The 24,964-nt window shown below is 44.6% G+C and overlaps 1 long non-coding RNA gene across 1 annotated transcript in view; it reads left to right on the plus strand.

Moving 5' to 3' along the window:
• The window catches only part of LOC146867532 (uncharacterized), a 168,206-nt gene that overhangs the window by 47,421 nt on the left and 95,821 nt on the right, over window positions 1-24,964 (plus strand). The window lies entirely within an intron of this gene.

Below are 24,964 nucleotides of genomic sequence, written 5' to 3' on the forward strand. Positions count from 1 at the left end.
CGCATTGCGAATTTCACACCACCGTTGCATGTTCATTTAATTTTACGCATTCTTGCAGTTCTTGGATTATTAAGCGTGTATCATTTTCTTTGCAGAGATCACCCCCTGATGAAGGGCTGGGCCTGACATGCATTGGGGCTTTTGAAATTTCTGTGAAGTAATAAGCCGACAATCAAGTCTCATGATGCATATATGAAATGAAGTACATGACGATTGAAATCGATTGAAATTCTACTATTGGAACACTTGATGAATAAATCAAACCTGAAAATTATAAAGTGAATGATGACTTTGTAAAAGCGACACGATCGCCCAGGAGTGCTTACATGAGTCTGCCCTTCCCATGGGGAAGGTCGCTTTCCATAGTACTGTTCTTGTTAGGTCAGCAATTTAAACTTGAGCTCAGCCCCTGGTAGCTGTGGCATAGAGCAGACAGGCTTAACTTAACAAAATGTGTAAAGCATTTTGAATCACCGAAACATTTAACAGGTTAAAACACACACAATAAAAATCCCACTAATTTTCACCAAACATAGAGTATCAAAATAAGACCAAAACAACCAAAATCTAACAGGGGGAAGTGAATTTTTAAAGTTTCAGATAAAAATAGCTCCAGAAAGCACAGACTCCTGGCTACTGATCATGCTATACCGGGTCAAGGGTAAGGTTTAAGGTCAACTGCGGTGCAGTGCAGGTTGGATACAGAGATTAGATTCATACTGATCAGAAACTTTAAATTTTAACTTAGTCTCTAAAATGAATGTCAAAAAACCTCAGTGGGACAAGGTAGCAGGCTGTGGCTGAGATGGGTTCCATGAGGCCAGATAGTCTTTGGAAGAAGTTCCGGATAAGCGCTGACTTTTGGCGGCAAATCCTCCAATGCACTTTTGGTGCCCTAGTCCGGTGAAGATCTCTACCTTCGGACTAAGGCACTTTTTTGGAGCTTGGATTCATCCAGCGGGGCAAGGCTGGAAGCTGTAGCCGAACAGGAGTCCATGAGGCCTAGTAACTTCCCCACGATTTCCCACTGAAATAGATTTGTTACAGTGGAAAAGCTCTGAGCAGGAGCAACCTGAATCTTTGGCACAGCAGCAATGCACCTTCATTGGATTGATTTAGCCAGTTTGTTTCAGTCTTCTGTCAGTTCAACATTCAAAAATACTTGAAAAGGGTTCTAAATCTGAGATTTTAGGTTTATTCAAAAGTAATACACCCATACACATATCTGAAGGTCCCAGAACCTTAAGGGTACCACTTAGAGATCAGGACTCACTATAGCAGTAGCCACCTGCAGGGTCCATGTTCATTTGAAACTGATTAGCTGGGCTAATCAGGAAAGCAGGCTTCTTGAAGCTTTTGTGTTCCTGAAGCTTAACAGACAGTCTGCCAACTGAACATTGAAGTCCACATCTCAGTCCTGAGCATCAACGGGAGCTGGTGAAGCCATTACGTTCCACTCCACAGGTTACAGTAACAGGGACACATTTTTCTTCTATCTTCCACAGGTCCCGAGTTGTTCTCAATAGGGTAATTATAGTACCACATTTATTCCCAGTGCCAGCCTGTGGGTGGGATGAACTCCTGCCTACTCCTTACCAATGGATAAAATTTGCCAGAGGTGACCCTCCCCACCTTTGCATCACTTCATCTGTGTTGCACTTTAAATTATCCTACAGTGCCCTTCTCTACCAAAAGCCAACATGGCGGAAGACTTTCTTCCCCTGTGCAGAGCTCCCTGTGCCCATCCAGAGGTGTGGCTATGTCAATGTGCAAACCCTCCCTTGTTGTAACTCAAAGCTGATTCTAGGGGCAGCTCCTCTCCCACTGTGATTGGTGCCCTGCTGGCTAGCAGGACACCCAGGTGTGAGCTACAGCTACTTGTGGGAAGGCATCCTTTGAAGTTAATTAAGTTCCTTGACACGGCCCTGATCTTGATCCTGTCAGGAGAAGGTCAGCCCCTCTCCCTTTGTCTCAGCTCTGGAAGCCACTTCAAACCTAATTAAGGATCCATTTAGCTCCTGTGTGATAGTGAACACTAGTAGCAAAGCACATTTCACTCAGGCAGGAAAATGACAACTTCCCAAAACTTTAATTTTCCAAAATACCTATGTAAAGTCTGACTTGACCATAAGGTTTAATTTTAAATTGCTATAAATGTGAGCCCTTGAATCATTTTTCTAGCTACTCCCAAAAGGAAGTTATGCATTTTAAAGTGTTATCATTTAACCCAGTGTGTTGCTATTTGAGAGCCAGACTTGTTTTCACTGCCAGGACATGTAAACATAAATTAAATAAAGATGTCAAAGTTCAAAGCTTCAAGGTCAAAAAGTAATTAATTGCCCAGTGCCTTCACCTCCAGCACCAAAACACCACTGGTGCAGTCATATACATATATATCTCACAGGAGGTAGTGTAGAAATTTGTCAGAAATCATACTTCCAGACATACTCTGTTGTTAATATTTCAAGATATGTCATTTTTATAAACCTTTCCATGGGTTTAATTCTATTAATTCATAAATCCTCAACAAAGTACAGTCAACCAACATGTGTTTCCCAGAGACAACCACTTACTTGTATGTTTTGCCAGGTCTAAGTCTTCCTTTTAATACTTATTAGTCATCTCTAAGGTATGCCCTATATGCCCTTAGGGCAGGATGCACAGAGTTTAAAAAGTAGGACATGTGTATTATAGGTTTACATGTCCTGGCTGTAAAAATAATCCATAGTCGTTTTTTACTGTGGCAAGGATGGCTCTCCCATAGCAAAGCCCAGAGTTACATTATAACACCTTATGAGGCAAAATAAACCTCCAGTACATATTGTGTCATCACTATAGTGACAATGCAAAGCATGTCTCTACTCCTGCTTCCACAGAGTAGGTGTGCAGTTTTAAAACTGCTAATTAAACCTGACAAAATAAACCTTTTTCCAGGCCTAAATTTTCCTTTTTAATGCGTGTTAGACCTAGCAGGAATCCCCCGTCCTAGATAGGAGGAGTACGATACACACGTCCAATAATTAGGATTGAGCACAACTTGCGGAGTTTTATTCTGTTGAATGTCGCGGGGTCACATAAAAACTCACTGAGATTCCACAGAATTCCGCCCAGGGCTTGTGTAAAATCAAGTGGCCTGCCCAGGGTCACAGGGTGCACAGAACCACTGAACTGCTCCTCGTCCTAGGAAGGATTGCACAACACACCTGAGCAGAACATGCCTCCTGCACAAAGCAAACACTGCAGTGCTGAGTGCAGTGACCCACCTGCACACAGAAATCTGTGCCCTCCAGCTAGAGGTGGAGAGCAGGAGTGATGCAAAACCGAGAAAACGCTGCATAGGGGAAGCACCTGAAATAATCTGCCGACATCATCTCGCCCCAGAGCAACTACGCTCCAGGTCACTGTAGGGCTGGGAGAGAGGGAAGTCAGATGCAAGGGAGCGAGAAATACAGAGTGGTAGAAAGGAGAGAAGAAGGGGGAGAGAAAGAATGAGTGTTAGAAAGTAAGCCACTACTGAAGCGAGGAGAGGAAGAGAGAAAGAGAGAGAGAGGACATGCCATTGGTTGTGAAAGGATTTAAGGGGGAAAACACAGTATTAGAATTAGGAGAGTGCAAATGGACAATGGATAGAGGAAAGAGGAAGTTGGAGAGTAATCAGAGAGGGAGAGGTGACTGGAAAGGTTGTAGCGGGAGGAGGGGAAAATGGATGCAAGCGAGTAGAAAGGAAAAGAGGAGAAGTCGTTATGAGTGATGGAATGAGGCGGGATAAGTGGCAGAGGGGAGAGGGGGGCAGGTTCAAGGAAGAAGTGTTGGGTGAAAGTGAAACATCTGAGTGATAAAAACAGGAAGTGGGGAGGAAGTTTTCAAACACTTCCAGCCACCATAAGCTTTTTCTCCCATGAAATCTCTGACGTATCAGATCTTAACCATGTGACCAAAGTTCAAAGTTCAAAGTTCAAAGTTTCCTGTTTGTAGGCACAAGGACCTGTGTGAATACAAACAATCAAACAGAACAAGATTTACCACCACTAAAGAAAGTGGCTTGTGGGTACAATCACCGCTGCAGGGTGCTAGAAAACACAGGTGACACCGATGTTGAACCTAAAACAAACCCCGTTTAAATAATGACCCTGCTGGGGGCGTGGCTTGGCGCCCGAAGGAGATGGCGGCGTTCGGCTAGGAGCTCCGTTCACACCAGGGTTTACTGGCGGTTCGCGCCTCAGTTTCCACCAACGAAGGGCACCCTCTCCTGTCGGAACATGCCAAGATCATTTTTAATCCTCTTCTGGCGCTGAGGCACAGTTATTTTGGGTTTTACAACCCATTTTATTTTCGGTCGCGGCTCGTCAGCGGCCGCGGCCGCCATCTTGTTTATTTTCGCCCATGATTGCCTCAGCAGTCCGCTTTGTCGCGCATGGATCCCCTGGACGCCTCATGCTTAACTACTGACCCCAGCACCTCCTGAAGCACAGCTGTGGACATTCTGCACTCTAAGGTGACTTTCTTTTTTCTCCTCAACATGATTATTTCCGTTGCCTTTTTCTGCTGACTGGAATTTTCAACTTTCCTCATATACGGCGGCCATCTTATGCTTCCAGTCTCCAACACCTTTGACTCCAACTTTGTGGTCTGGCATTCTCCTTCCCTTATTAATTTGCTCCCTGCTCCTTTTTCAGTTGGGCAATAAGATATTCTTTCTTCTTTTTTGACTGCGCGCTCCACTGGCGTGCTGATGGCGCATTGCTCTAGTCAGACTCAAAAACGTAGTTACATTAAGAACTCCAAACTATTCACGGCACTGGCCCACTTGGAAGCCTCTCAGTCTCTACCTTCAACTGAAATGACATCGACTGCGGACATCACCTCACAGCCTTCGGCAAAAGTGAACTCTAAGAGGTTAAAGAAAGACCCGCCTTCGCCTCCTAAGTCCTCCTCGCCCATCTCAATGGAGCTAATCCTCGAAGAGATACGGGCCCTACGCCCTTACATGGAGGAGACGAATGCTAAGCTGCAGATTCTCACTGATAACTGGGCCTCGATGGACGAAAGAGTATCGCTGGTGGAGCGTGACGTCTCCTCTCTTCAGGAATCCGCGTCCAAGGTTTCCCACATGCACACGCAGATTTCATTTCTTCAGAAGCAGGTGGAGGACCTCGAAAATCGTAACAGGCGCAACAATCTTCGCCTTTACGGCCTGGTGGAGGGCTGTGAGGGGAATGATCCCATCAGCTTTTTCAAATCCTTTCTCCCGAAGCTTCTCCACCTACCTGATGACACCTCACTGAATATCCAGCGTGCCCACAGACTTGGTCGAGCTTCCTCTTCTCCTTCCGCATCAACGAAGCCTAGAGGTGTAATAATGTACTTTCTAGAGTACACAGACTTGTTGAAAGTCCTCTTAGCCGCCAAAGCCTCTCCTCGCCTCACTTGGTCAGGCTCCACCTTGTTCTTTGCACAAGATTATGCCAGGACCACTGCAAACCGTCGCAAGGCCTTCCTGGACATGAGACCTGACCTACGCTCCATTGGTGCCAGATATGGGCTTTTTCATCCTTGCCTTTTTAAGGTCACTTATAATAACAAGACTACGACATATGAGGATCCTACCCGTCTTCGAAGCTTCCTGAACTCCTGCGGTCAGCCCGACATGGAGATAGCCGGTCCCTCTTCCCACCCACCATGACTTATTTTTGCAGCTGCAGCTTGATTCTCTAATTTGTCCTGCTTTAATGCTTTCATTTTCTTTCGCAGGTTCTTCAGACTGTATGACCTTTCGTCAAGATTATGCCTTTCATTTTATCGTCTGATAGTGTTAATCGGGCTCTTCAGTTGGTCATATGTTTGTTCTTTATCAACGTGTATTCGAGTTTCTAACTATGTTCTCTTTCTCCCTTCACAGATCACTGTTTTGCGTTCCGTTCTGTTATCCCTGGTTGGACGTCTCTCTCACCCCGAATGCCCTGCCTCTCCCAGTTGGCCCTACCTCCCTCCCCTCATCTCCATGTGTGTTTCCGCTTATTCCCAGTTCCTGATTGTATTTTTCCCGTGCTACCCCTCGTAAGTACTCTTCATTCCTCATTTATCATGTTTTTCTTTGTTTTATATTTTCTTATTGTACCTTTTCCCTCGTTGTTTTCAGATTTACTGGTGTCATTGCATTTTTCATGCTTCTCCCTTATCTTTCTTTCTTCATTTTTTCTTCTCCCCATTGTGTATTGGCTCTCTTGCTTGTATTCATCTCCCTTTACCTATTCTATTTCCCCTTGGCCCTTACCTACCATTATCTTTGAGTATTGTTGTATCTTCTCCACTTTCTTTCTGCTTTCTTGGCTCTCTCCTATTCTTATGGCTTCACTGGTTCCTTTCTCACTTTGTCTTCTACCCTTGTCTTTTCGCGTCAGTTCTCATCTCACTCTTTTTTCCTCTTATGCTCTTGTCCGCTGTGAGGCATTTCCTTGCTGTCCTACTCTCCAATTGGTCCATTTTTTGATTAGTCTTTAATGTCAGTTCGAATTGTTTCCTGGAATGTTAGAGGTCTGCATTCTCCTATCAAGAGACAAAAAATCCTCTCTCATTTAGCCAAATTAAATGCAGACATTGCCTTTTTACAAGAAACCCATCTATCTGATGCTGAAGCTGCTAAACTTAAGAGAGGTTGGGTGGGGGCTGTATTTTCATCTCCGGGTGATGGTAAGAGAAACGGTGTGGTTGTACTAGTCCGCAAGTCTCTTACCCATTTGCTCTTGGCTTCTGAATCAGATCCTGATGGTAGATGGTTGTATGTCAAACTCTCCTCAAAAGGCGTCCCTCTCTCCCTCCTTAACATTTATGCTCCTACTGGAGGTGATCAGGTCTTCTGGCACGCATTGGCCTCCCGCATCACTGAATATATTGATGATAATTTTATTTTAGCAGGTGATTGTAACCTACCCTTTGATCCTTTTTTAGACAGGAACTCCAAGGCACCTTTTATCCCCAACAAGTCCCACAAGCTTTTTACTCAAGCGATATCCCAGCATAAACTCAGTGACTCCTGGCGTCTCTGCAACCCCACCTCTAAAGAATTCACCTTCTACTCCCCGACTCATCATTCCCAGTCCCGTATTGACTATATTTTCCTCTCCCATCATATGTCCCAATCCCTCACCCATGCTGACATAGGCCCCATCTTATTTTCTGATCACGCCCCTGTTTTGATAAACATTGACATTTTACCCAAGTCCACTGGACCAAAGAGATGGCGCTTTAACAACACTTTACTTCTTGACCCCAAATTCTCCGCCTCCTTTGTAGACTTTACCACAGAATTTTTCAACATTAACGACACTCCCACTATGCCTAACCACGTTGTCTGGGATGCCTATAAAGCAGCAGCCAGAGGTTTTATTATCAGCTTTGTGGCTACTAAACGCAAGAACGCTCGTAAACGTACCAGTGACCTCCTTTGTACGATTAAAAAATTAGAACATTCCTTCTATACATCCCATTCGCAAGATTGTTTGACTGCTCTCGTTGCTGCTAAGATGCAATTTAACAAACAATCCACTGAGGATGCTTCATTGTATTTGTTAAAATCCAGTTCAAAATTCTATGGGGGTAAAAACAAGGCGGGGAAGGTCTTAGCCAATTATTTAAAAGTCAAGCAAAACAAACTGAATATTGAATCTATCTACGATGTTAATTCTGTTTTAAAGCATACGGATGTTGATATTTTAGAGCAATTCTCCCAGTTTTATTCCAAACTCTACTCTTCTGAGACTCACCCCACTCCTCATTCTCTTGCTACTTTCTTCGCCACCATCCAACCACCCTCCAATTTCCCTGTTGATCTATCCGCCCTTGAATCACCAATCTCTAGTGATGAATTACTTTCAGCACTTCAATCACTCAAGAAAGATAAGGCCCCCGGCCCAGACGGATTCACAGTTGAGTTTTATTTGCATTTTTCCAAATTGTTGTTGCCCAGACTACATTCCCTTATTGATTCCTTCATATTGAATGGCTCTTCCTCAGGTACATTTTCTGATGCCCACATCTGCGTCATACCCAAAGAAGGCAAAGATACCCAACATTGTAAAAATTACAGACCAATTTCTTTGGTTAACATTGATTATAAACTGTATGCCAAATCTCTCGCCATTAGATTAGACCCTTACCTTCCTGAATTGCTAGGCCCTGAACAATCTGGCTTCGTTAAGGGCCGCTTCATCACTGATAACACCAGACTTTTGTTTAATGTCCTTTCCAAATCTCCACAGTTCCAAGACTCACTTGCAGCCATTGCCCTAGATGCAGAAAAAGCGTTCGATAGGGTGGAGTGGACTTTCCTTTTCTCCGCCCTCAAATGGTTTGGACTTGACCCACACTTCATCTCCTTTATCTCCTTTCTGTATTCCAGCCCTAGGGCGGCGGTTTGCGCCAACGGTCTAGTCTCCTCTTTTTTCAATCTGGGTAGGGGTGTTCGTCAGGGTTGCCCTCTTTCCCCTTTTCTTTTTAATTTGGCCCTGGAACCTTTTCTTTCAAAGCTTCGTCAAAACCCCTACTTACATGGTTTCCAAATTTCCCAAACTAATATTAAACTTGCTGCCTACGCAGATGATATTCTACTATTCATGTCTAACCCTACATCTTCCATTCCCGCATTCCTAGCTGAAGTCCATGACTACTCTCAGATTTCAGGTTATAAGCTAAACAATGACAAGTGTGAGATTCTACCCCTTACCAAATTCACCTTTAAACCGGACTTTATGGCGTCCAATTTTACCTGGAGCTCCTCACACATCAAATATCTAGGTTTACACATTACTTCCTCCCTCCCTGACACTGTTTCATTATGTCTCAATAAATGCATCCAAAAACTGTCCGACCTCACCTCTAGATGGCACCCATTATACCTATCCTGGTGGGGCCGTCTTGATACAATTAAAATGATGCTCTCCCCGTTAGTCCTTTATACCATTTCTAACATCCCAATTCCTATCCCTGCTAAGTTCTTTAAGAAAATCAACACTATTCTCTCTTCCTTTCTTTGGTCCGGCAAAAAAGCACGTATGTCCCTGTCCAGATTGCAACTCCCCAAGTCTGAAGGTGGAGTTAACTTTCCAAATTTTCCCGCTTACCACAAGGCATTCCTCTTGCGGCAAGCTTCCCAATGGCTGCAAGACCCTGCTGAGCCGTCCCCCTTATGGGTTGTCATTGAGCGACTTTCCTTATCCCCTTTCTCTTTTGCTGAATACCTCTCATTCTCCCGCAAGCCTCACTTCTCCTCCATTCCTATCCACAAGTTCACAGCCAAGCTGCTTCTCTCCACCTCCCCAAACCCCCCTTCCTCTGTAGCAGAGTTTCTCAATTCCACCATCTGGCACAACAATAGTATAACCATCAATCGCAAACCCTTTTATTGGAAAACCTGGAGACAGAGGGGTTTAATCTGGGTATCTCAACTCTTCTCTAATTCTGATTTCTTATCCTTCTCCGTTCTCAGTCAACACTTCCATCTCCCCCGTTCTTCTGCCTGCAAGTATCTTGCGCTTAAAAATGCAGTCATGTCCACTTATGCTCTTCTCTCTAACCACCCTACGTATCCTCGCCCTCCCAACCCTACCTCACACCTTCATTCCTTCCTGCGCACTCACCCTACAGCCTCCTCATTATACCACTCGTTCCATACGATTCTCACACCCAGACCAAAATCCAAAGTTGAGGAACAGTGGGAATCTGATTTTGCCATCTCTTGGCCCACCTCCCTGTGGGATAAACTATGGACCAAACTTCGCAAGACATCTAGGGCTGCCTCCCTCACACAAACGCTTTTCTTCATTTACAACAGACTCCTCTTCTCTCCCCAGATGTTGAATAAAAGATTTTCTTCCACACCTGATCTCTGTTGGTCCTGTTCTGCTCCTAACGCCACTCTTTTTCACATGCTTTTTTCTTGCACTTTCACGAAAAATTTCTGGACACTAGTTTGGGCCCAAATCAATGCCATATTCCACACTACATTCCCCTTTTCTTTTGTCAATATTTTTTTAGGAAGCCTTTCTCCCTGCTGGGATGACATTCATCTTAATACGCAAATTGTTGATTTGTTGTTAGCTGTTGCGTTCCAACAAATCACCGTCAACTGGAAAAACTTTACGAATATCTCTTTTAAAGCATGGTGGTACAATGTGTGTTATAATCACAGGCTAGACACTGTCTTTGTGCACCCCCTTAGTTTAGTTGCTAAACGACATGATTTATGGCTTCCTGTAACCTTGTATCTAGATATCTGTGCTAAACGCTCTTCCCATGTATCACCTATTCAGCAAGAGGTCTCTAAGCCTCCCTGAGTGATATTGTTTTTCATTTGTATTATTCTTTTTATATAAGCTACTTTAATTTTCATTATTACTAGTGCTGTTTTTTGATATTTAGCCTCAAACCCTTGTTATCCTCTGATTAATTGTATATTTTCACTACCATGTATTACCTTTCTTCTCCAATTGAAGACATGTTTGTATTTTTTCTCATGTATTGACACCTTCACTTATCCAATAAAAATCTTTTGAACTGTAAATAATGACCCTGCTCACACTTTAACAACCTAAGCTATGTGAACTATCAACTATGCACAGTTCAAGCCTTCAACACGTCTGAATTAATAAATGAATGAATGAACAACAGAACTGGCCTTTGTGCAGAGAGCAATCAGGACTAAGGCTCAGGACTGGATCTAGTTATAACTCACATACAATGTGGGGAGCCAACAGGTAGCAGCCGCATTCTTGCATGTCCCTCTGTCATGCCTCTCAGTGCACCAGTTACACATTTTCCCTGCAGGCACTCTTGACAGAAAACGCTCATTACAGTCTGTCTCCATCCCATTGCCATCTCACCTCCTGGAAGCTGCTGTCCTTTTCCTCTGCTGCAGTTGCGCAGGTACATGGTGTCTACACAGTTGGGAAGCAACTGCCCCTCCCAGGGGGATTTGAACACCTTGATGTCCTCAGGTCTGCGGCTGCTGCAGGGAAAGCTCGCTCCAGCATCACTCACTTTCCATGCAAACTCAAACTAGCAAAGAGTTCTGTACTTGTGAATATGCAAGGTACAGGTCATGGAACCAATACTAAGCACTGTTCAGTGTCAGAGGCCTGCCAAAAGCGAATCAACAACAATAGCTCCGTAAGCCAATCGAATTATCATGTGTTCATGCACCCAACCAAAGGCTGCAATGCTTCAACACCACTAATAGAATGTGTTTCCCCTTTCTGTGATTGGTTGCTTTCACGTGAGTGCCCAAGGTCTGAGCCTGTTCACAATTAGTACAGTGGATAGGGTGGCTGTTTAAGGAGTAACAAGTGCTCAATGATTAATGTCACGGAGCAGAGCAGCAGAATTTATTAGTGATTTTGTGTTACAAGATTAATGCAGAATTATTAAATTCTTCCAATTCCGCTGGCAGAATAAAAATTCTGTCCACCCCAACCAATAACCTTTGCTCAGCCTTGGGTAGCTTGTCAGAGAGCAGTCAGGCTTATCCTCAGGGCCCAAGTGTAAAGTATTGACAAAACACCACCCTTGCAACACACAGCGTATGCCACAAAAAGACTCCACACTGGTCTTTGTTTTACACACACAGTGAAATCAAAACGAGATACACATTATATATATACTTTACATGTATATGCAATTCTCAAACCTACCCATTAGCAGCAGAACGGCTTGAACATTTATGCACTATTTAGAGGTATATATTCAACACAACATTCCCCAACATTGCATACCCCCCAACAGCTGCAATTGTCAAACAATCACAGATCTTTCACTATGACTCATGACCCAGCCCCTCAGTCACTTAACTACACCAGCCAATGATGCATGTTGCCCCTGCTAGCGCCATGTAGTTTAGATTGTCGGAATCACCTAAAATGGAAAGAAACAGTTACTTAGTCTTGTCCATTCAGATTAGACCTCCAGGTGCCTCATGGCACCCCCATGTGTGCGGGATCACTATCCACCCTGTATACAACAGGTTGTGACCCAGGAAACTGGCACACTTCTAAGTCTGGATAAATGTTTCCCCTCAAGTGGAGGTGTGAGCTGCCATAGCTCCCGACAGCCACTAGGCACACTGAAATGCCTCGGGCCCCATCACGATGATCTCCACAAGTACCTTGTGGTGTGGGTCCAGGGAGAGAGAGCCAATGACCACAGATGGGGGCCGCGATGTCAGACACTGTTGTCCTCCCAATTTGGGGGTCGAAGACAGTCTCACCTCCCAGCCCAGGTCCCACACCACCCCTTAGACACCACATGCTCCAGAGTTCAAGCTAGCACAGGTCCCTTGGACTCTGTAAGCTTCCCCTGCACTCCTCGAACTCTAGACATCCTGACACCTCAAGTGGACTGCTGATCTGTGTGAGAACGCTCTTCTGCACAGTATGAAGACGGTGTACGTCAAGACGGTCCTTGTCCCAACCTATGATCACTTCCACCCGCTTCCGTCACACCCTGCGCAGTCCTTACGATCTTGTGGAAATGGGGAGATCCTTTGTGTCCCTGGGATCTCATGGAGAGGAGGCCAGCTAACCGGCCCTTGGAGAGTACTTAGGGACCCGGGCCATGACAGTCGGCACTTAGCTGCAGGTCAGCAATGTCCTGGCAAAAATCACCAAGTGATAGCCCCCTTCCTGGAGCTCCAGGTCCTCACAAGTCTGCAGATAATCAAGTTTCAGTCTCTCCTGCCCTAATGACTCCTGTTGTCGATGTCCCAGCATTGAACCAGCATAGTATTGTTCCAAATCCAAAAGCGTCTCTAACTACTGAGGCCAGAGCCCCAGTAGATATACCCACAATGGCCTTTGAAGATACGATTAGTTCAAATGGCCACCTTTGAAATGCACAGGCCCTCTCTAAATTTTTTCCTGTCTGCCATCCTTTCCCAGGAGGTTTGATCACTATCTTTAGTGTGGCCAAGACCCTGCCCCTTACAAAGCAGGTGCCAATTCCAAAGTTCTGCAGGTTCCCTTGAGCAGCGGCAGGTGCTCCACTTGGGCAGAGGGAGCGTCGCCCCCCTGCTGTGGGCACAGCAAAAGTGAAAAAAAAATGTAATAGAGGGACTTTATTACCATTTTATTTTTGGTTCTGTCACTGCAGCTGGAGCTGAGATTAAAGGCATTGGGGGCAGGCCATTGCTTAAGTGTACACTGGGAGCAGGGAGGAGGGGCGCCTGGCTACATCAGTTTAAATTGCACATGTCGCATTGACCGGCTGCCTTGCCATGGCCAGCCTGACATGCGCAGATGAAACTTCCCCAACCCGAGCTGTGATAGAGCCGGGTGGATAGACAGCCCGGGCCCCCTGTGCCAGTGTGAGTGGTGAGCCAGCCCGCTCCAACCAATCTGCTCTCATGCTGCTCTCATGGTGTTTAACAGCATGAGAGCAGTGTCAGTACTGGCTAGGGGAGCTGACTCTGGCGACGTTACCCAGGCCTTGCACGCTGACACAACCTATAGAATGAACTGTCTGATCTCGCCACTGCCCGCAGCTGTTTCTCAAACACGGACACGTTTAGCAGCGCACAACATCAACATAGAAAGTAAGCTAATTGTGGCATTGGAGCTAGTCTCCCGTTGGTCTCGCTTTCATGCAGATCGGGGAGGGCCATTGTTTGAACCGGGTGGTCCATTGTTAGATAGTGGCTGTTGTTTTAGTAATGTTGGTCTGCATGTACTTAGTAGAGAGTTTATTCATTTTTAAGGTTCTATGTTTTTGCCTGAGTCATTGTGAAAGTAAATGAGTTCGATCTAGGGAGGAGTTTTATGTATATGGGCACTTGGGCTTTTTACTGCTTTTCTCAATTTTGGGGTATCATTTCTGCATTGCTTGGCCAAAGCATAGCATTTTTATATAGGCACTACAACACAAGATGAATCATTACATCATATTACCAATACACTGAAATAAGTGGCATTAGGATTGGCAAGCCCCATGAGTACATCCATACTAATGTGGCATAAACTACCACAAATAGTAATGACCATGTTGCAAGGCATTGTGTAGCCCCATGACCTACATTACACTGGTGTTTAAAGTAATGAACAGTTCTTTTTCACCACTCACAAGCTCCAAAGTACAGTGGCCGCAGAACTCCACTGTCACGTGCAAAAGTTTGGTAAAGTACTGATGGGTTCAATACAATTTTGATGTAATGTATTTTGACTGCTCGCACACAAGGATTTATTTATGGCAGACGCCCATTGTATCTCCCTCCAAGGCTGAAGGGCTCTTGGAAACATCCTTTTTATTGGGCACATCCAAGCTCTGCTGTCCCGGCTTCTGCTGTTTAAGAATAAGCACCATTGTTTTAATTGGTAACCAGCTCGATCAAGCGCAAATAACGTATCACAACTTTTCCACATTAGCTTTTCACTATTGTACCGCATGCATATTTTAGGCTCCCAGACTAGACGTCGTCAGTACATTCTGCAAACTTGCTGTAAGACAAAGTTGTCATGGAGTCCATGAACTCAGAATAGCTACTGCAAAGAAAGCCTTGGTGAAGTATTTGTCACAATGCCATATGCGAGACTGTAATTCAGATTTCACCGTAGGGCAATACCTCTGTATTGAAGTTATAAATAATGAGTTGCCATGAGGGTAGAAGGTTAGTGAGGTCTGACAATATTGAAGCATGAAGATGGAGACTCACCACAACTCTCTGTGTTGGACTTGTATCACTGAAGATCGGGAAGGCAGCAGGAGTCTTGTGCTGTGGGTTTATGAGTCCCAATGAGCACTTTAAAATAAAAGCAGGCCAGAGGTGGCACCAGAGCTAACCCAAGCAAAGACAGTGGAATGAATCCCTTGAGTTGATCCACAGGTAAGTTGTTAAAGACGTTGCCTGTACGGCCTGTTTGTTCGCCCCAACACTCTGAAATGTTGCAAGCTGTTACTGCCCTTGAGCTTGAGTTTATGGCCTTCTATCAGGAATGAACAGATGTAGTATTCCCCCAGCACCCAGATGAGAATTGGAGACAGGCTAACAGACACACAGAGCCATGAGCATTGAAATGCCCCCTTTCCCAAAGTGATATTTCCACGTACATAATGTCAGATCCACTTGCACCACTTAAGAAGATTCACCATTAGGAACTCATCAATATTAAACACTATACTGATACTATTCTGCACGTAGGTGCAATAGCCTTTCCCTACATTCCCCCATGCTAATCCAATGCGTGAAACAGGCCCGTTGCACCAAACACACCAACTGGTACCATTCGCGATCCTTGCATGTAATGCGCACATGCCCTACCTCCTCCCGACACAGCACCCTGTCTCCAGGGAGCACACCATACTAGAAAGACACAAGCAGAACCTTGGCACATAGCTTTTTAAATCCCAAGCTGAGTAACAGTATTCTGTGCACACAGAACCACCAGGGCAAACCTGTGGCATGATCGATGAGGTGCTTATGTGGTTGGCACAACCCGTGCTGCAGGCCCACGGAGGAACATTTGAAGTACATGCCCTAGGTGTATGTCTTACCCCTAGACAATGGATTTACAGCTAACACGGGTCAGCCAATCATGTATACACCAATCACCAGTATGAATATGACAAACACAGTGCTTTGGCACTGAATTTATTTATTATTTATTTTTATTTGAGCGATTTTTAGAGCGCGCAAATACCCAAGGGTGTCTCGGCGCTATAGTTGCAGAACTTCCAATGGGTCAGGGAGTATTTAGGCTGGGAACAACCAAGTTTTTAGTTTTTTCCTGAAATTGAGCAGTGTTAGCGCAGATTTAATGTAGAGGGGGAGCGTGTTCCACAACTTGGCTGTGGCGACAGAATGGCAGTGTCAAACAGTCCCAAACCAACAAAAGAAGGTTCAAACTGAGGTCGGCAGCCAAAACGGTCAGGGGAGACCATGCCAAAATATGCCAGGTCAAACAATACTTGTAATTCACCTCTAAGGTATGTCCTATATTCCCATAGGGCAGGATTCACAGAGTTTAAAAAGTAGGACATGCATATTGTAGGTTTACATGTCCTGGAAGTGTAAAGCATCTAAAGTTGTTTTTCCTATGCAAGGCTGGCTCCCTCAAAGGAAAGCCCAGGGTCACATTATAAAACCTTCTAAGGAAAAATAAACCAGCAGCACATATTGTGCCATCACTACAGTGACAAGCAAAGCATTTCTCTAGTCCTGCCCCTACAGACTATTTCTAATGTTACAATTAAGGGGAAACTCAATGGATGAAGTTATCCTCTCCAGATTCCATGATGAAGTTACTTTCAATATTGTTTAGGATTCCATATCCTTTCGCTATATTTCAGCATGCCAAGCTTTGTTACTTCTCGTATCTGATTAGATGAATGATGTGGTCGCTGGTAGGGCTGTATCATTCATGCCATTAGTGGGTATTGTATTATACCTACTGGGGTAACTTATACTAAGAAGATAAGCATGTTTCTTAGATTTGTTTAAATATGTAGTGACTTTTTCCCTATTTCCTCATGACTAGAGACACAGATGTTGTGCATCTGCTTATATGAATTTTTCTGGACACATTACTTACATCTAATTTAGGATACTTCTCCCAGGGTCCCAAGAAATTCTCAAATCCTGCAGTAAAGCAAAGGTTATTGGCAACTTCCAGACTGGTCTTCACTGTACCATTTTTGGTTAATGATGTACATGAGTACTGATCCTTAATGATGATGTGTCTGCATTCATTTGCATACACATTTAATAGGAGCTGTTTGATGTCACAAATTTCTGCCTTAACTCTTTGTATTTTGTTTGATGTGCATCAGATTGTGATATATCGTGACACATGAAAAGTGAGAATACTAGTGATATGCCTGATTGACTGCTGGACGGTTTTCTAGGAAATATTAAGGTTATCTTTGGTAAATCTCTATGCATAGACTGTACGATAGTAGCACACACTTGACAAGTCTCATTACGTTATAATCTTTGCCTTAAGAGACATATTTAGGCCAAGCTGCTAGGGCGACAGAGACCCCTTTCTCTGGCCTAGTGATAACCAGCATGGCATCCTATCGGCCTGAAAATGAGGTACTGGGCTGTAAGTGGCAACAAACCTTTGGTGGGCATGAGTTGGCATTTTGGTGGAGGAGTGAGTTACCTACAATGACTAACTATATGGTACAGTTTACTCTTTGCCAGAGGCCACCAAAAAGTTATTTTGGTTGCCAATTCAAGAGTGCTTCAATGCTGCGGAAGTTACATCTGAAAACATAGGCAACATAAGGGAACACTGGTCACATGAATGTGGGGAGGCATCAAGTTTACGTAGTCTTTCTGTGCATAATATCTATCCAATGGTCATCCGAAGAGGTAGAAGTGAAGAGGTAGAAAGTACAGACTCCTGCCAGTCTCACCATTACTATACATTTTTATTGAATGTATTATGTAGGTCCTGATGTTGGGTGGGTTAAATGCAAGGTACTGTATTATTGTTATATGGTCATGTCTTGCTTTTGTGTATTGCAATTTTAACCAAACATTGAAAGCATTTTTATGACTAAATAATTGAAACAAGAAATCACTGTTATTAAGTACAGTTGTCACAAAAGAAAACAATGGTTTGCAGAAGTATAGTTAGTATTGACAGTTGTGTAGTGGTTGAATTTTAAAAGTTGGCATTTTTGTGCCCTATTTTTGCCTACAGCCTGTTCTGGGTCAAATGACTGGGTGTTGTTGGCAGCCGGACATTTTATATTTCCCCTAGACAGCTGTACAAAGAGGGATTAGATGTGCTTGGATGGGCCATTACTGACAAGATGGGGGGGCAGAGCTGGGCTCAGGCCCACTTGCAAATCAATAGCCTATATCCTGCCTTCACACAAAGGACTTGTCACAAGTGCATTATGCCTGCAACCATCCTGGAGGCAGGGCAGGCGAGTCATAAACCTCCCACTTTAAAGAAGGCACCAGGTATAAAAGGACCCTCAGACCCACTCTCCAGTTCACTTTCTTGACCTGAGGTAGGGTTCTCAGAGGACTGCCTGCTGCTGTGGCCTGCGCTTACTCCATGAAAAGTACAGGAAGACCTTTAGGGACAGCCAAAGGTTGCCCCAATAGTCCTAGGTAGATTTTGTAGACCACTTTTGCAATGCACTGGATGGTTGGATGAAGGGCAGTGATCTCATGGATTACCTAGTGCGGTACAATTTGATTGCCAATGAGTACGTGTTCAGAAATAGTTTTACAGAGATGTGCCAACATCATTTTGGTAGTAAGCTCTTTGACCCCAGGGAACTTGCTAAGGAGGCAGGCCGCTGGATCAGCACCAGAGTCCACAAGAAGGTATCTGGGGAGGACTCCAAAAAGGGTGGTCAGGGTTCCCACCAGAAGAAGGAAGACAGAGAGAAAACTAGGAATGGATTCTCTCAAGGGCCCCAAAATGGTTCTCAAGGGAAAGGGTCCCAGTCCCAAAATGACCACAAGAAACCTTGATTTGGGGACAAGAGTAATGGTAAGTTTGTTCCCAACTGCTATGGGTACTACAGGTTTGGACACTCAAAGGGTGTTTCCAAGTACCCCAAGAGGGCATAGGCCCCCACTGGTGATAAGACACAGGGTTTGGACAGTGTAGTACTTAGGGAGTAGATGACTCCAGTCAGTCTGGGGGCAACAGCAGATGTTCTCTAGTATCCCAGGATGACAGAGAGATAGCACCCAAAGCCCATATGTCTTCCAACACTTCCAAGTACAGGCAGTAAGTCACCATCAATGGAAAGAGGGTGGAGGCTCTGAGAGACACAGGAGCCAGTATGAATAGTTGTAATGAATGTGGTTTTCTCTAAAAGGACACACCCAAACCCTGTACTCCAAAATGGAGGCAAATGTACCACTGCACCTTTAAATAATACACGTTTGCACAGCACTACCAAAAGACGAGGCAACTACCCAGCACTCTCTTAAGGCGAGGCAAAAAGACAAATCCAGGTGCTTCTAAAGTACCACACACAAGTTTATTAATGCAATATTTTAGAAAGGCAGGCTGAATATATCAATTCAATCAAGCTTTATTCGGCAATTAAGTCATAAAAGCACATTTACAAAAATTACATAAAACAGTTAATAAATTACCTAAAAAGTTAAAATTACAATTAAATCTTCAAGCAACCGTCAAGCTAGCTATTTTTAAAACGGAAAAAGAAAAGGAAAAGAACATAATTAGTGGGGCCAGCCCATATACACTTATATTACACAGGTAATAGCATGGTATAGTTGGTGGTCACATTACTTTAACTACCTAGATATGATAACTACAACAGGTAGATTTTGGCTGGATACAATATTGTTTTTAAGTGGAGAAAGTTACAGCATGCCTCAAAGCTTTTGACCTTATTCCCCAGGCCCACCCTAAGAATTTGGCCACAGCTACACAGACCGGTGGTGCGGAATCTGTGCACAGAATGCGAAGAGCTATAGCATATCTTCTGATACCCAGAAATCTGCAGATTGGTTTTATCCACATTTTCCGGGGTGCTACATACATTGGACAGAAAAATAATACATGCCCTACATTCTCACATTCTTCTACACATCTGTAACACCTGTCGTTCTTGGTTCCTTGCCCCCCCCATCTGGAAGTAAATTCTGCAACAGGTAGAGTACCCACCCGTAACTGGAAATATAATTTACGGTCTAGGGTTTTTTCAATAATATCCCAGTACTTCTCTAAGAGGGGATGGGCTTTTAGGTCAAGAAAACGGCATGATAGGTGGGTGGAAAGGCCTTGGGAGATTTCCGACTTATAGACCCATTCCCAATACATTATTTTCAGCTTTTCTTTAGATGGGAAAACAGCATTTGCAGGATCTTTCCAAAGTTCAGTCAGGCCTATACTACCCAATAGAGATTCAATCCCATGTAACCATGTAATTTTACGGGACCTGTCAGTTTCAATTATGTCCACAAAGCCACTCCTGTAATGGGCTAGTTCGTCTGTACACCAAAGCCGACGCCAATACAGTATTGGACGAAGCTTCGCCACATGTTCAAGTGGCTTCTTGCCAAGGTCCAACTGTAGAGGTCGTAATGGCGTGCTAGAAGGGAGATTTGTAATTTTGCGTAAAAACGCATTTTCTAATACCTTCAGACCGTTCAGGTTACCAAAGCCCCAGAGCTCAGCCCCATAAAGGCATGAGCTCAGGACCTTAGTCCCATAGATTTCTAAAACTGGAGAAATTGGCTTGGTGTGTGAGGTTTTAAATCTAGACAGAAGAGCACCTGAATTTTGTTTATGTTGTAACACGGCACGATCTAACTGGCAGCCCCAACGCATATCTTTCTGTAGTGTTATTCCCAGATATGTGAATGAGGTAACCTCCTCCAAAGGTAACTTGTTCATATAAATTTTTCCCTTGAAGGACTTGTGGGCATTAAATGACATAAACTTCGTCTTGCCCGTATTAACTTCCAAACCCCTTGCTATACAAAATTCTTCAAAGCGCCCGAGAGCCTTCTGTAGGCCACTTGGGGTCTTGGAAATAATTAATGTGTCATCCGCAAACATGAGGATAGGAATCCTTACTCCTGCCAGGGCCGGCGTGTCGGTGGGGGTCAGTGAGAGGTGACCGGCCACCCCATTGACAAAGAGCGAGTACAGAGTCGGCGCTAAAACGCACCCCTGTCGCACGCCCCTGCCAACCGGGAAATCCTCTGTCACCTCCCCCACAACCCCCCACCGCACCCGGGCTACATTTCCCTCATGTAAGCGGATGATCACGGTAAGAAGCTCAGGTGCAATACCCATTTCCCTCAGAACCTGCCAGAGACTTCTGCGTGGAACCAAGTCGAAGGCTGCTTTTAAGTCCACAAACACCACATATAGGGCGCCGTTCCCCAACATCACCGTCTTCCAATACAGGTTGACAAAACGGAAAACTTGATCAATTGTGCTTGTCCGGGATCGGAACCCTGCCTGCATTGGGCTTAAGATATCCTGGTCTTCTATCCATATTTGGATTACATGGAGGATCATGCGGCCTATAATCTTTTGAATCGAATCTATTAGACTGATTGGCATATAATTACTCGCGATTGATTTATCCCCTTTTTTGAATACTGGGACAATTTCTGCACCCTTCCACGAGGGGGGGATATCAGCTCCCTGGGCAATTGCATTAGCAAGTTGCATGATATAACTAGACCAGAGACTTCTGACATTAATAAACACGTCCGCTGGAATTCCATCCATACCGGGAGCTTTGCCCCCAACCACTTTATCTAGGGCTCTATCTACATCTTTTAATGAAAATATTGCCCTATCATAATAAACATAGCTGGAAGTCTCACTATGTGTATTTTCAACGGGTGCAGCATACTGGGGTTTGAAGTAGTCGACCCATGCATTCTGCGCCACGTTGTTCTGTGGCTGCTCTGCTATGCCACCCCTGTCCCATTTGTATGTGTCCCAAAATTCTTTGCTGTTCTTGTTCCTGCAAGCATCAAGGAGATCCTTCCACATTTCATTATCCCATGTTTCCTTTGCCTCCTTCAGTATCTTCCCATAATGTGACCTAGCGGATCTTACAAGTAGTTGATCTTTCTGTTTGAGTGCACTACCAAGTTCAACCCAGGCTTCCCTACAAGCAAGATTATACCATCCCTCTTTTTTATGGTGTTTGAAATTTCTTTTTGGAATTTGTTTAAAAAAATATTTTCTCAAGCCCGCAAAAAGCTTGTTATGAACTTCCACCACTATCTGACGGGAGCTTTGGCCCTCTATTACTCTACCCGGTACATCAAGTGCACCGGTTACTTCATCATTTATTGCTAATAGGGTATTTGGGTCTTCTACAATCCGATCCCATTTCAAGTAACGCATATTATTGGACAGTAAATGTTCAGACTCATGGGTGTCTTGCTGCAATGGTAGATAACCAAGCAGGGACATGCTAAATGATGAAGCTAATGGGTGATGGTCGCTCTCAATTCGGTTGACTACCTTCATGTCTCTAAAGTGAGGCCAAAGTGTAACATGAATGAGCAAATAATCTATTCTGCTTGCCCTACGACCATTATCAAAAGTCTTAGTCCCTAATTTATCGGACAAATTTCTACCATTGGCTGCTCTCATATGGTTACCTAGGCACAGTCCATTTAACTGGATTGCTGCCTCCGTCCACCTTTTTACAGGAGCGATCTCAAGAAGTGGAATTCCCCAACTAGCATCTTCTTCAGCAGTAAGCTGAGATGTGTCATGATCCAGGGGCTCAAAGGAAGTATTAAAATCACCTGCTACAATAGGTACAGTGTTTGGGGGCAAGGAGTCTATTGCTTCTTCCAGTAACTTTACTACTGGAGACTTTTTGCCCCCCGGCAGACCTCGTGCATAAACGTTGAAGATTTCTAACTTAATCCCAGACTTTAAAGCAATCTTTACAGATAAAATATCATCACTAATTCTGGGTCCTTGGGTAACTCGACATCCCAAGTCTTGCTTTAACCATATGGTTAGCCCGCCGGACGGGTGTCCTCTTACGCTTTTTAAAGCTGGGATATAAAAGTTAAGAAATCCTTTACATAACAGGGGCTCTATTAGCCACGTCTCTTGGAAGAGACATATATCAAATTTAGCTATAAAACCCAACCAATCAGGGTCTACAGCTTTAGGGCCTAAAACTGCTATGTTCCAGGATATTAAGGACATAGAGCCGCTCTTACTGTTTCCTCCCTTAGTAGGGCTTGGACTCCATGGTACGAGGTTTAAGCTATCCCTATCTAGGTGGGCCGGTTTATCCTTGGTGGAGGTACTTGTGTTGGTTATAACACCAAGCTCTACTTCTCTGCCTAAATCTATGGCACAGCTTAATGGGAATATCCCCCCGGTCCCCATGGTTGGGCGGTTTTTCTCCCCTATCTGATACTGGTCAGATGATATTTTCTCGGCAAATACATTACCTACTTCAACATCCTCAATTGAAATGGTACAATCTACCCATATTTCTGCGGAGGTTATAGCTGGTTTACTTAATTTATTCCTCTTACTGTGGAAGTTTAGACGTCAATCACAGTCTTCCAAACCAGAGGACCCAATTACCTCATACTGCACATTAGGTCCTCTGTTATGCCTGGGCCAAGTATCGATACCTCTCTGGCCACAGTCCACTAGGTTTGGCTGTTGGTGGTCACTATAGAAGAAGGACAAGGGCAGGGAAAGAATAGGAGTACAAGAATTGGGATTCTGCCAATTGCAGATGTGTTCCACTGCCCTGGTGTCTCTAAAATTAATTATTATACAATCTCCCTCTATTGTTTTCCTTTTAGAGCCTACCCAGTTAACTCGTCGTGCAAAAAGAATTTCTGTTGAGACGTGCTGGGGTAAGGGGCGGTTTAAATTTAACCAGAACACGCATTTATTCTTCAGTTCCCTATAGTCCTCCCTTTTGTCTAAACCCAGAGGCTTGACCCCTGCCAATATTATCACATAGGGTCTAGACTCTGGAGGGAGGTGTATATTTGGGAATTTTCTTGTTGCCGGAGTACTGGATATTACCCTCCCTGGTTGCTCAGCTACTGGGCTACCGCTTACTGGTACCATTGCGCTCCCCACACTCTCTGCATTACATATAATAGTCTTAGTAATATTCCGAGTTGCCTGCCCCGTTATCGGCGGATTGATTTTAGCTACAGCGGAAATAGAGGTTGGGGCAACATTAACATTTATAGCACTTTTGTCAGAGGACATAACAGGTAACTTGTCGCACACCTGACAATTACTAACATTTTTCTGGCGAGTCTGTGTTGACGTATACACCAACTCCAAACATGTCAGTCTATTTTCAATGCCATCCAGTCTATCGTATATTGGTTCGCATGTTTTGTAGAATATTGCCTCTATCTTTCCCCAAAAGTAATCTCCTACGTTTTGTAGTTCCTTAGGTGGGGCTAATAGAGATGGTGTTGGTGCTCCAACCATTTCACCGACTAGGGTTACTTCTGGAAGAGCGGGGGACATCTCAGGAGTATCCACGGGGATAGTTCGCCTTGCCTTTGCAGTTTGACCTCCATTTAACGGTTCTCCGCGTTTCCTTTTGAGTCTCTGATTTTTCATGCTCACCCTGTTATTTGGAGGGGGTATTTTTACCTTCGGGTTCGTAGCAGACCGAGTCTTTACACTCTCAAACATTCCAACGGTTTGGGTAAGATCTATTTGACCCGCTCTTGGTCTGGTAGTGAGGTTGGCTCCTTCAGATTCCGGAATGCAATGAATAGATCTTCCATGGGAGGGAGAAATATTTTCCGGCACACATGTCACAGAGCCTACATCATTGTCGGATCCCTGTTTTGCGTTGTGGACCGGGGAATGTGCATAAGTCAGATGGCCCAGAGAGGAGCGTTTGTCTACAAGAGATCCCAAGGATAGGCGTTTCTCGGTATAATCTATTTCCTTGTCCAAGATGGAAGACACTCTTACCAAGAATTGGTCTAAACATAACAGAAGCGGCAGTCCTTATGCGGACGTAAGAGTGTATTAGACTTGGCTTGGGGGATCAATCACACTATGAAAAGCTGCTCATATAACAAACAAATGATTATTATATCCCTAGTAGTTGGGCACCAAATCGGTAGTAAAGTGTGACTGACCTTATTAGTTAGGTCAAAGGGGGTGGCCCCGACCCGGCCTCAATCGTCCTCTAACGGGCCCGCCCTTGGTCCGGGCTTCGTCCGGCGCGCGTCCGCGCACATCCGCGCTGCGGAGGTAGTGGATGAACTTTGTACTGGTGGGTGGGTGGGTGATACACTGCAGGTGTGTGCCTCCAGGCACTCTGGGCCACGTAGTCCCGCTTACTGCCTTCTCCAACCGCGATGCGGCTCCCGTGCCAGCGGGAGCGGCGAGGTTCTTTGTACTGGCGGGTGGGTGGGTGATACACTGCAGGTGTGTGCCTCCAGGCACTCTGGGCCACGTAGTCCCGCTTACTGCCTTCTCCA

Source organism: Triturus cristatus, chromosome 1_2 (assembly GCF_964204655.1).
Source record: "Triturus cristatus chromosome 1_2, aTriCri1.1, whole genome shotgun sequence".
Lineage (NCBI taxonomy): Eukaryota > Metazoa > Chordata > Amphibia > Caudata > Salamandridae > Triturus > Triturus cristatus.